Raw genomic sequence first — 12266 nt, forward strand, 5'->3', positions numbered from 1 at the left:
TTTCCCCCTGACCTGGAGGCTTATATGGAGGACCTATAGGCCTCCAAGTCAACGATGGGAGTGACCCCGCGGGGTGTGGTACGGCGAGGAATGTCGGGTGTGTGTGTTGGGGCCGTAGTGTGGGTGACCTGGCCTGGTGATAAGAGAAATAAGGTCACTTAGGCCACCACTACTTGATGCCATGTCCTCAGGGAGAACGGGCTTCTGCTTGTCTCTGTGGGTATTCGCCTTTCTTTGTACTCATATATTTGTACTTGCAGAATCGAGCTATTAGCTTTTGGACCCAGCCTTTCTAGCCAATCTATTTCTCCTCTATTATATCTACTACATATATTTCTCTCTAACACACGCACACACACACACACATCCCCAGAAAGCAGCCCGTAGAAGCTGTCTAACTCCCAGGTACCTATTTACTGCTAGGTGAAGAGATACATCAGGGTGAAAGAAACTTTGCCCGTTTGTTTACCGTAGGGAATCGAACCCGGGGCCCTTAGGACTACGACCCCCAAGCGCTGTTCACAGCCTCGAGGCCATGAGGTGTGTGTGTACTTACCTAGTTGTTTTTACCTAGTTATGCTTGCGGGGGTTAAGCTCTGGCTCTTTGGTCCCGCCTCTCAACTGTCAATCAACTAACGTACAGATTCCTGAGCCTACTGGACTCTATCATATCTACATTTGAAACTGTGTATGGAGTCAGCCTCCACCACATCACTGCCTAATGCATTCCACCTGTTAACTACTCTGACACTAAAAAAGTTTTTTCTAACGTCCCTGTGGCTCATGTGGGTACTCAGTTTTCACCTGTGTCCCCTTGTCCGCGATCCACCCGTGTTAAACAATTTATGTTTATCTACTCTGTCGATTCCTTTTAGAATTTTGTAGGTAGTGATTATGTTTTTCCGAGATCTCCTGTCTTCCAGCGACGTGAAGTGCATTCCACGCAGCCTTTCCTCGTAACTCATGCCTCTTAGTTCTGGGACTAGTCTAGTGGCACGCCTCTGAACGTTTTCCAATTTAGTCCTGTGTTTGACAAGGTGCTGTTATCGTGAGTAATAACACGAAGTGAATGAAATGTTATTATTCGCAATATGGTGGTTACCTTAAGATGATTTCGGGGCTTAGCGTCTCCGCGGCCCGGTTTCCTTTCTGTTACACGCTTCCAGGAAGCAGTCCGTAACAGCTGTCTAACTCCCAGGTACCTATTTACTGCTAGGTGAATAGGGGCATCAGGGAGAAATAAACTCCGCAGATTTGTTTCAACCTCTATCGGGGTTTCAGCCCGGAACATCAGGACTACGAATCCGAAGCGTTGTTCACTCAGCTGTCAGGCCTCTGTCAGCTGGTTGGGTATATATATATATATATATATATATATATATATATATATATATATATATATATATATATATATGAAATGGTTAACCTTTCTGCACGTTTGTGATAATATTTATCACAATAGAATATATTTTGATGTACTTATCAAGAAATATTATCACAGACGTGCCGAAATATATACCAATATGACAGCTAGAACTCTAGTCAACAACAGTTAATTTTAATTTTAATTTTTGTATTTATTAATCAGACAATTTCTATCACTTCATTAAAATCTAGAATAATGAGAGAAGGAACGAAAATATAACAAGACACTTAAGCAATACCCAATTTCCGTAAAATATTTCAGACCGAACTGAAGGCACAACGCAGAAAGCAGTTTTACAACTCTTAACATTAGAGGGAATTAGATCCATGGAAGTATAAACTTCAACAGTGATTACGACGAGAGAAAAACAGCCTTTCTCAAGGTGGTGGCTACAATAGACCCGAGTGAGAAATATCTGCGCTGAGGGGGAACAGGTAGTGAGAGGAATACAGACATTAAACTCCCGTGTATCTAATCTCCCTCATTATTCCCCGAGCAGGCCCGGGCCGGAGTATAAATCCCGGCGCGTCTCCCATTCAAAGTAAAACTGTAGAAATAAACGAGGTGGCCGAGCCAAGATGTAGCGAGGGCAGGTAAGGCCACGACACATACGACCGATAGACGGAGCGATAGTCGAGGTGGTCATGGTGGTGGGTAGGGGAAGGGAGGAGAGCCCCTTGGCCTGCAGGGTGCAAGGCAGGGTGGGCGGCAGGGTGGAGGCAGGGTGGGAGGCAGGGTGGGAGGCAGGTTGGAAGGCAGGGAGAAATGGCAGGGTGGGAAGCAGGGTGGGCGGCAGGGTGGCTTCGGGTGGGCGGTAGAATGGGAGGAAGGGAGAGAGGCAGGATGGGAAGCAGGTTGGGCGGCAGGGTGGCAAGCAGGGTGGGCGCCAGGGTGGGAGGCAGCGAGAAATGGTAGGGTGGGAGGCAGGGCTAAGCATGGGGAAGGAGTCAGTGACGGAGGTACTATGAAGTTTGGGAGGGGTTGAAGGAGAGAGAAAAGTAGAACAAACAGAACGTAAGTTCGGTTTGGAAGAGCGGACATTGATAAGCCAGATGGGAGAGGAGGCAGAGTAGGCCAAGGTTGGGAGGGAGGGAGGCCAAGGTTGGGAGGGAAAGATGTACACAGGGCCGGACAAGACACATAAGGAGAGAGCGGAAACTACAATAAGCCACATAAGCTCACCAGCAAGCAGACAGAGTAACCTATCATCTAACAAACCTAAGCGTCAAACAACACATCTAACAAACCTATCTAACCTTTGCGTCTAACAAGCTGCACTGTACCGGAAACGACCAATTCGCTAAAAAAGCGACGAATCAGTAAAAATTAACGTACCGTAATATTGACGTGTTCATTGCAACGGTGTCAATAGGTCAGATAAGTTTTCTTGGTTTCGTATGAAAATCAAATGCAAAGAAGAACGTTTACCAGGATATTTACTTCATCATTAACACAGACTCGCCAATATTCCAGAATTTTCATGGGTATTTCTTGAGCCGCCTCTCGATAAAGGCAAAATAATCGAATGGAGAACAGGTAATTATGCAGATAGGAAAGATATGAAGGATTTATACATGATAATAATTCAAGCAATATAGAGAGTCGTCGGTACAAAAGTACAAATAACTCAATTTTTACAAGCCCCTCCTCACAGTCAGCAGTTCCCTCTCTTAATCCAGTAAACTCCCTCTTCCTTCATCAGACCACCCCATCCACTTACTCCAAGTCTCATCCTTCTCTCATCACCCACCTTCTCCGTAATCCACAATCCTCTTCTACGATAATCCCCTCCCTCTCTCTTTCTCTCTGTCTCTGTCTGTCTGTCTGTCTGTCTGTCTGTCTGTCTGTCTGTCTCTCTCTCTCTCTCTCTCTCTCTCTCTCTCTCTCTCTCTCTCTCTCTCCGCTGTCCCTCCTCTTCTTGCCACATATGTTTATTTTCTATGCCACCCTCCCACCAATCCTGCCCCGTCTCACCTTGAATTCCAGAGACAGGCTCCGTCCTGCCTCCAGGAGACAGCAGTACACTCCTCTTTTTCTTCAAAACGAGTTGTGTTCTGCATTTGGATTTCAAAGTCAATTATAAAAAGATGCGTAAAGTTTCCTTGCTGTTATTTGATTTGTTCTTAAAAATATTAGCAGTGCCTTCAGGAATTACAAGACTAATCAGCGAAATTATTAAATATTGGCACTAATTTAATTATTTATCTGTTTTTTCAGCGGTAAGATCAGCGATCGAGTTTGGTATAAGACAGGTCGCCCCTTCTAACAGAAAATCTCTACTTGATTTTCTGAACGAGTTAGCTTAGTTCAAACCAGTTATGAAATGATTAGATTAGCATATTACAGGATATTATGAACTGCAATGAACATTTGCAGTGATTGCGTCATTTACTTGGACTGCGGTGTCTATAGTGATTGTGGCGTTTACTTAGATTGCGACGTTCACAATAATGCATGAATTTAGTTTCACTTAAGTACTTCTAGAGTTACAACTCCAAGATGTTTAAACCAGAGTTCTCAAGTATGACGGATCTCAAACGTCTCCCGTCGAACTCTGTTTTTGTGGCGCTATTCATTCTCCCGTTATAATATCTGATTATTATTATTAACATCTTTATTAACAAAATTAATTACAATTTTGCCTAATCTGAGGATTTTGATAGTCTTATTAAAGTGAGGATAATGCTGGTATTCACTGTCACGCAGGACAGAGGGTCATACATAAGACAATAGGTCTAAACTGTAGGCTGAAGCACATATATATCATGGTTACAATAATATCTGATCAGTGTTGTGACAAGAGGAAGAACTCTGCGTGGTCACGGCCGCCACCGTTAACGAGAATAATAATACCTGAGGTTATCGTCGCTATCAAGGCCCCGTAACCTCTGCGCTTGACGATTGAAATTAATGGCTAAGTGACAAATTGATGTTAGGAAACTGGTGGCGAATTACGAAAGGTGTTCGATCTTGAAGGACTCGAAGGAAGGTCTTGTAACCTTCTTGAAGGACTGTAACACCGTTCCAGGTTCCTTTGTTTCATTTAAAGCATTAATTTCCATATAATTTACCATATATGTTTGTAATTTACAGTATAAGAAAATGTACTTCTGAGCTTCAAGTCGTGTCCACATCTGTCAAAAATATTCAACGAGTGTTTGTAAGAACTTCGTGTACCGACAAGTTAAGAATGACAACTTAGTATACGATATGAGGTCGTGAAGTGACACTAGTTACAGTGTACATAAGTGTTTACACTGTATAAGAAACTGGGTCCAAACATAAACAAGTAATTTTCCAACCACTTAAAAGTTCTCTTTTCTACATGATACTTTTTTTCGTTAAGATTCGTATAGTACCTCACACAATATTCTCTCCGCGCGATATTCCTTCCTTCACACCCACACACTTAAAGCAAGTAAAGCGCTCAGTGCACAATAGAAACTTGTTTTCACATATCCATACATTAAAACATTGATTGTAACCATGATATATGTATACTTCCGCCCACAGTTTAGACCTATTGTCTTATGTATGACCCTCTGTCCTGCGTGACAGTGAATACCAGCATTATCCTCACTTTAATAAGACTTAATCGAAATCCTCAGATTAGGCAAAATTGTAATTAATTTTGTCAATAAAGATGTTATTAATAAATAATAATCAGGTGTTTCATACAGTGATCGATGATCTAAGGAGGTGACGACTGCCTTTCCGTCCAATAAAATTGATTTATGCAAGTAAGTTGCAACTGTAGACGAACCGACACCTTAGCCGAGTTCATGTATAATGTTACTTTGTCCATCAAGCTATCATAGAGTTACAACTTGCTTACGAGGGATTTAATCTGCCGTAGGATCTCCATATGACCGAGAGAGAGAGAGAAGATTAGCCTCTGTGTCTCACACGAGGTGTCGAGAGGGAGAGAAAGGATCGAGTGCTCTGTTGTTTGTAAAGGCAGAGAAGCGTTAAATCTGTATAGAGTTAGTGGAGCTCACCGCTGACGGCTGATTCTCTTCCCTGAGGAGATGAGACAGATTTTGTTGACGAAAGGTGTGTGTAGGCTTAGTTTATTTTTATATATTTTTTTACACTTTAGTCTTTGTGCATCTAGCCGTTAAGTGGATTTTGGATATTCATATATTGGGGATGAGTGACAAGGAAAAAAATAAAATATAAGTAATACAGTATGATCTTCCGAAGTCATTATACTTTATATACAACATTATACAAGGACCGTACGAGGACTGGCAGTATCTTAGTACGAGTCAGGCTCAAGTTAGCTCGAACTCTTTAGAAAGTAAACATGAACTTGTATCAATAAAGTGTTATTGTCACCTCGGAACTTTCGTTCCGAAGTATTAACGCTGACATGTTGAGTGACAAAAAGTGGCCTAAAAACACACAGATTGGGCCTGAAGGCTAAATGGACAGCGCTCGGGATTCGTAGTCCCAGGGTCCGGGGATCGGTTCCCGGCGATGGCGGAAACAAATATGCAAAGTTCCTTTCACCCTGATGCATCTGTTCGCCTAGCAGTAAATTGGTACCTGTGAGTTAGACAGCTGCCACGGGCTTCTTCCTGTTTGTGTGTGTGTGTGTGTGTGTGTGTGTGTGTGTGTGTGTGTGTGTGTGTGTGGAAACAAAAATAAATCAGTTTATTGATAGACACTTGAGAGGCTGGCCCAAAGACCTAGAGCTCAACCCCCGCAAGCACAACCAGGTGAGTACAACTAGGTGAATACAGATAAATTGAATCAGAATGATAGAGAGGCAAATGCATATTAAAGCGAATATACGCAGAGATAAATAGACAGACAGACAGACAGGGGAAAGGAAGAGAAAGTACTAAGAAGCAGTTACATACTTCTCTGTAGAGGTGATGCCCACACCAACAACATTGACGTGTGAAAGTGATTGGGAGGACGTTGTTCTGGTGTTTCTACTCTCTCGCTCTTCCCCACCTTTCGTGGTCTTATTTTCTTTCTCTTCTCATATTTGTGACCTCATTTATTCACTCTTTCTCTTATGCTTGATATTGTTGATAGGAATAACGTTCCTATCAACAATATCTCTCAGGACCCTTTCCTCTGTTTTATGAGCCGTCGAAAAGAAGTTCCTGTAAAATAGTCTAATAGAGGGTAGAAGTGTTGTGTTGGTTGACTCTTCTGAGGTTGCATGGCGTTTCACCTTTCTTTTTATGATATCTTCAACGAAACCGTTAGAGACGCCGTTGTTGACTAGGACCTGCCTTACCCAACAGAGTTCTTCATCGACTTCCTTCCATCCTGAGCTGTGGCTGAGAGCACGGTCGACGTAAGCGTTGACAACACTCCTCTTGAACCTGTCTGGGCAGTCACTGTTGGCATTGAGGCACATTCCTATGTTCGTTTCCTTAGTGTAGACTGCAGTGTGGAAGCCTCCGCTCCTCTCCGTGACTGTTACATCCAGAAGGGGCAGCTTCCCATTATTCTCCATCCCGTAAGTGAAACTCAATACTTACGTACCCGGCCAAGCGTGGCCGGGTACTGCTTGTCACCATGGAAATTTCCTTCCGAGGTATTAACGCTGACATGTTGATTGACAAAACGTTGCCTGAAAACACACAAACAATCGTTACCAAATTTGGATAGAAATTACGTATAGATTGCAATACTGATCATTTCTTCACGGTGCGGTGAAATCTTCCACTAGCTTTCCGGCGCTCTCGCACTCCCATCAACACTCTTGTCTATACAGACTCGCAGTCTTTCACCACACTCATGCATATCCATCACCAACCACGTATGTGAGACTAGTGCTTGAAAATGCATCTCGGTGTGGAATCTTCGCCTAAGAACACGAAACACACCTGGAAAGAGTGAAGAAATGTGCAACTTGAATACCCGCAGAACTGAGAGGGCTGAGGGAAAATAAAGGAATAAAGAAGGAGAGGTGATATGGTCGACGAAGAGTTTAGGTTAGGTTAGGTAAGTTAATGTAAGGTAACTTATATTAAGTTAATGTAAGTTAATCAGGGCAAAGTGCTAAGCCAGTAGGGCTACATAGCACTATGGAAGGTATTTGAGGGCAAGTAGTTGGGATTTGAGGACAAGGAGCTGGGATATGAGGATAAGGAGCTGGGATATGAGGACAAGGAGCTGGGATATGAGGATAAGGAGCTGGGATATGAGGACAAGGCGCTTGAATATAAGAACAAGGACGCGGGATATGAGGATGGAGTGAAGGAACGATGTCCAATCACATGGACCGCCGGGGCTCGAACGCTGACCTTCAAGAAGCGAGGCCGTCTCTGTTCCAACCTGACCAAGGGATTGGATAGGTTAGGTTTGGTTTGATCAGGTTTCCTGCCACACTATCCTCATCTCTACCTTCCAATACTATTCCAACCTTCCCCCCCCCTCCCTTTATCTCACCTTCTTCTTTAATCTGCACTGTCTCCTCTCCCATCATCTCCACCCCCCCTACTGCCACCCCCGTCACCCGAACCCACCCAACCACCCACCAAAGCGCCTCAATCCCCGCCTTAAATCAAGTAAATCCCAGTAATATCTACTCTCATGTATACCCTGGCTACCACAATTACCACCTACCACAATCAACGGGTCGGGACAATGGTCGGGGCTGGGAGCGATGACTGGTATTAGCTGGTCCGCTGGTCTTAGGGTACCACAGTTACAGGGACAGTAAACCTTGCTGGTAATCACTGGCCCGCATCCCGCCGTGAGAGTCATGGCTTGTAGTCACACCGAAGTGGCAGGAGTGTGTTTTCACTCGTCGTTATTTTCACCGCCACCCGGGCCTTCGAGGTGGAGGTGGTGGTGCTGGTAGGGGAGATGTTGGAATGCTTCTCGAGTGCCTGGAGTTCGGGGATGGTGCTGGTAGGTATCGGTTGTGGTGATGCTGGTAGTGGTCATAAGTGTAACTTCGGGTGCTGGTAGTTGAGGTGGTGTTGATGTGACAGCTGGAAGAGGTGTTGATGGTGGTAGAGGTGTTGGTGGCGAAGGTGGTGGTAATGGGGGGTGAGAGGTATTGGCGGTGGTTGTGGTGGAGTTGGCGCAATTGCTTTTAAAGATGTTGGCGATGTTGGTGATGTAGAGCTTCCAAATATTCGCGTGATGTTGTGGTCAACGCCTTCACTGTGATAAAGGTGTATCCATTTTCTTTTCAACATTATTATTATTAACATCATTATTGACAAAATTGAATTACAATTTTGCCTAATCTGAGGAATTCAATTAGGTCTTATTAGGGTGAGGATAATGCTGGTATCCTTATAATACCAACAGAGGAAAACTCTATAAACCGGGAAATCAACTATGAATTAATTTTGTTAATCAGACTCTCTCTCTCTCTCTCTCTCTCTCTCTCTCTCTCTCTCTCTCTCTCTCTCTCTCTCTCTCTCTCTCTCTATCACTCTTTATCTTACGTCGCAAAATAACTTCTGTCTCTATATATCTGACAAAGACTGTCTCGCTGTGAGACTTTGTGAATGTTAATGTAAGTCTACCTACTGTGTGTTTGTATTGACCTAGTTGTGCTTGCGGGGGGTTGAGCTCTGGCTCTTTTGGCCCGCCTCTCAACTGTCAATCAATTAACAGACTATTTTTATTCCACACACACACACACACACACACACACACACACACACACACACACACACACACACACACACACACATACACACACACACACACACACACACGCACACAGGAAGCAGCCCTTAGCAGCTGTCTAACTTCCAGGTACCTATTTACTGCTAGGTGAACAGATCAGTCAAGGTGAAAGAAACTCTTCCCATTTGTTTTCTCCGTCCCCGGGGATTGATCCCTGGATCCTAGGATTACGATTCCCGAGCGCTGTCTACTCAGCCACCAGGCCTCCCCCCCCGTGTGTGTGTGTGTGTGTGTGTGTGAGTGTGTGTGTGTGTGTGTGTGTGTGTGTGTGTGTGTGTGTGTGTGTGTGTGTGTCTTTATTTTTTAGTACAGAGGTGAGTACAGGAGTGGACGCTTCGGACTCCTGTCAGCCTTACTAGTTAGTAAGTAAGTACTGGTACTTACTTACTAGTTTATCCAAAGCATACGCCTCGTCGATCTGTTTTACTCCCAGGTCCTCCATTACTGCTGGGTGAATAGGGGCGAACAGTTTTTGATTAGTTCCCAGTAAATGTTTAAACTGTCTAACTCCCAGTAACCTTCTTTTTTTCTAGTGTCGTAAGGCTCAGTTCTTAGTTCCTATTCACTGCTAGGTGAATAGAGGCATGAGGTGAAAGTAAATGGCCCCAAATTGTTTCTGTTCCGGGCGGGACCACAACAACAACCACACCTCACTTCGACTACAGCAACCTCACTCACCACAATTACCATAAATATATCCACCAAAATCATTACTATAACCACACCACAACACAACCACACACACACACACCAAAGCAACCACAACCACATTCACCACCACAACTACTATAACCACACCCACCACAACAATTATAATCACACCCCACCACACCAATAACCATTACCACACCACACCAACAACTAACACCACTTGAAGCTCTTCAACAATTTCCACAACCCCACAAACCACAACAGCTACCACACCCACCACAGCAACTCCCACAACCACACAATTAAACAAATCTAAAACAACAATAAAACAACAACCACACCAACTACCACAATTGCGCCAACTACCACAATTGGACCAATACCACAACCACCACCACAAGAACTACCACAACCACCACCACAGGAACTACCACAACCACCACCACAAGAACTACCACAACCACCACCACAAGAACTACCACAACCACCACCACAGGAACTACCACAACCACCACCACAGGAACTACCACAACCACCACCACAAGAACTACCACAACCACCACCACAAGAACTACCACAACCACCACCACAGGAACTACCACAACCACCACCACAGGAACTACCACAACCACCACCACAGGAACTACCACAACCACCACCACAGGAACTACCACAACCACCACCACAGGAACTACCACAACCACCACCACAGGAACTACCACAACCACCACCACAGGAACTACCACTACCACCACCCCACCACCAACTACCCCTACCTCACCTACTGTCCCAACCATGATACCAATCAAGACAAAGCCATTCCCACGGAACTGGGCCTCACCAGTGACGGGGTAATTTTGTCTTCGTAAACAAGGTTCACCCATCACCCATTCCCCAACCTCCAGCATCCTCCAATGACACTGCCACCATCCTGTCAACACCACCATCACCATCATTACCCACATTGTCACCGCCATTACCACCATCACCTTGCCTATCGCCCTTATCAAATACAACAACTGCCTGCGCCGTAGATGAGTTTCAGCGACATTATTAGCCAAATCACACTGACATTATCGCCAATCGGACGAAGGGTTAATGGGAAAGACATGGACCGCCCATTTCCTATCACAACGAATCATCGATTGTGATTCCCAAATAATAGACCTTCCGCTGCCATATTAAATATGGCTAATGTGATTATTCGACACACCACCTCGACACACACACACACAAACACAGGTAAAAAATAATAACGCCGTCATCGCGTCCTGTCCAGCATAGGAGTCATCATGGGGTCGGAGACAGACAGTTTTTGTGTTCGGACGCTGCAGGTGTTGGGGGACTCAATTGAGTTTCTTTCTTTATTATGCACCCCATACCCATCCCGTGGGAGGTGGTGGAAAGGGTTACAAAGGGACATAATTGGTTCAGGAAATGAACCCCCATGCTTAGCAAGTGACAATATTTTGAAACTAGTTACACAATTGTTAATGTTATATTATATATATTTAGACACCTTCCTTGGCTTCCGCGTGTGCTCAGTGTACTCTGGTCGGCGTGCGATAAATATCTCGCTTGGATATGTATTAACGCCACATATGTAGGACACTTCTCATGGCTTGTTGGCTAATTCTAAGCAGCTCTCATTTTTACCAAGCCCCATCTTCAAGAGGAAACTAGATTGTTTCCTTCAAGGAGTGCCGGACCAACCGGGCTGTGGTGGGTATGTGGGCCTGCGGGGCGCTCCAAGCAACAGCCTGGTGGACCAAACTCTCACAAGTCAAGTCTGGCCTCAGGCCGGGCTTGGGGAGTAGAAGAACTCCCAGAACCTCATCAACCAGGTATCAACCACTCCCCAAATATGTCTATTCTATGTTTAACAGCAGTACTGAGGAAAATGAGGCAGCTCTCTTCATCAGAAGTGAAGAAAGACATAGGATCAGACATAAGCCTACATGCAGGCGACGAGTCACAATAACGTTGCTGAAGTATGTTGACCAGACCACACACTAGAAGTTGAAGGGACGACGACGTTTCGGTCCGTCCTGGACCATTGAATGGTCCAGGACGGACCGAAACGTCGTCGTCCCTTCAACTTCTAGTGTGTGGTCTGGTCAATAAGCCTACATCTAACACATTGGCAGAAGAACATAGGCAGCATGTCAGACTTAACAAAGTCCAGGTGGCCGTGAGGAACTTGGACGAAGTAACATATCGAGTTTGATATTGTGTCCATCTCGGGCCTCGTAGCCTGGTGGATAGCGCGCAGGACTCGTGATTCTGTGGCGCGGGTTCGATTCCCGCACGAGGCTGAAACAAATGGGCAAAGTTTCTTTCACCCTGAATGCCCCTGTTACCTAGCAGTAAATAGGTACGTGGGTGTTAGTCAGCTGTCACGGGCTGCTTCCTGGGGGTGGAGGCCTGGTCGAGGACCGGGCCGCAGGGACACTAAAGCCCCGAAATCATCTCAAGATAACCTCAAGATATGTGTGACCCACTCTTGAATTTACAG

At 45.0% G+C, this 12266-nt stretch overlaps 1 protein-coding gene across 1 annotated transcript in view; it reads right to left on the reverse strand.

Moving 5' to 3' along the window:
* LOC123745067 (GATA-binding factor 2) overlaps positions 1-12266 on the reverse strand; it is a 147274-nt gene that overhangs the window by 88054 nt on the left and 46954 nt on the right. The window lies entirely within an intron of this gene.

The sequence above is a fragment of the Procambarus clarkii genome, chromosome 57 (genome assembly GCF_040958095.1).
Source record: "Procambarus clarkii isolate CNS0578487 chromosome 57, FALCON_Pclarkii_2.0, whole genome shotgun sequence".
Lineage (NCBI taxonomy): Eukaryota > Metazoa > Arthropoda > Malacostraca > Decapoda > Cambaridae > Procambarus > Procambarus clarkii.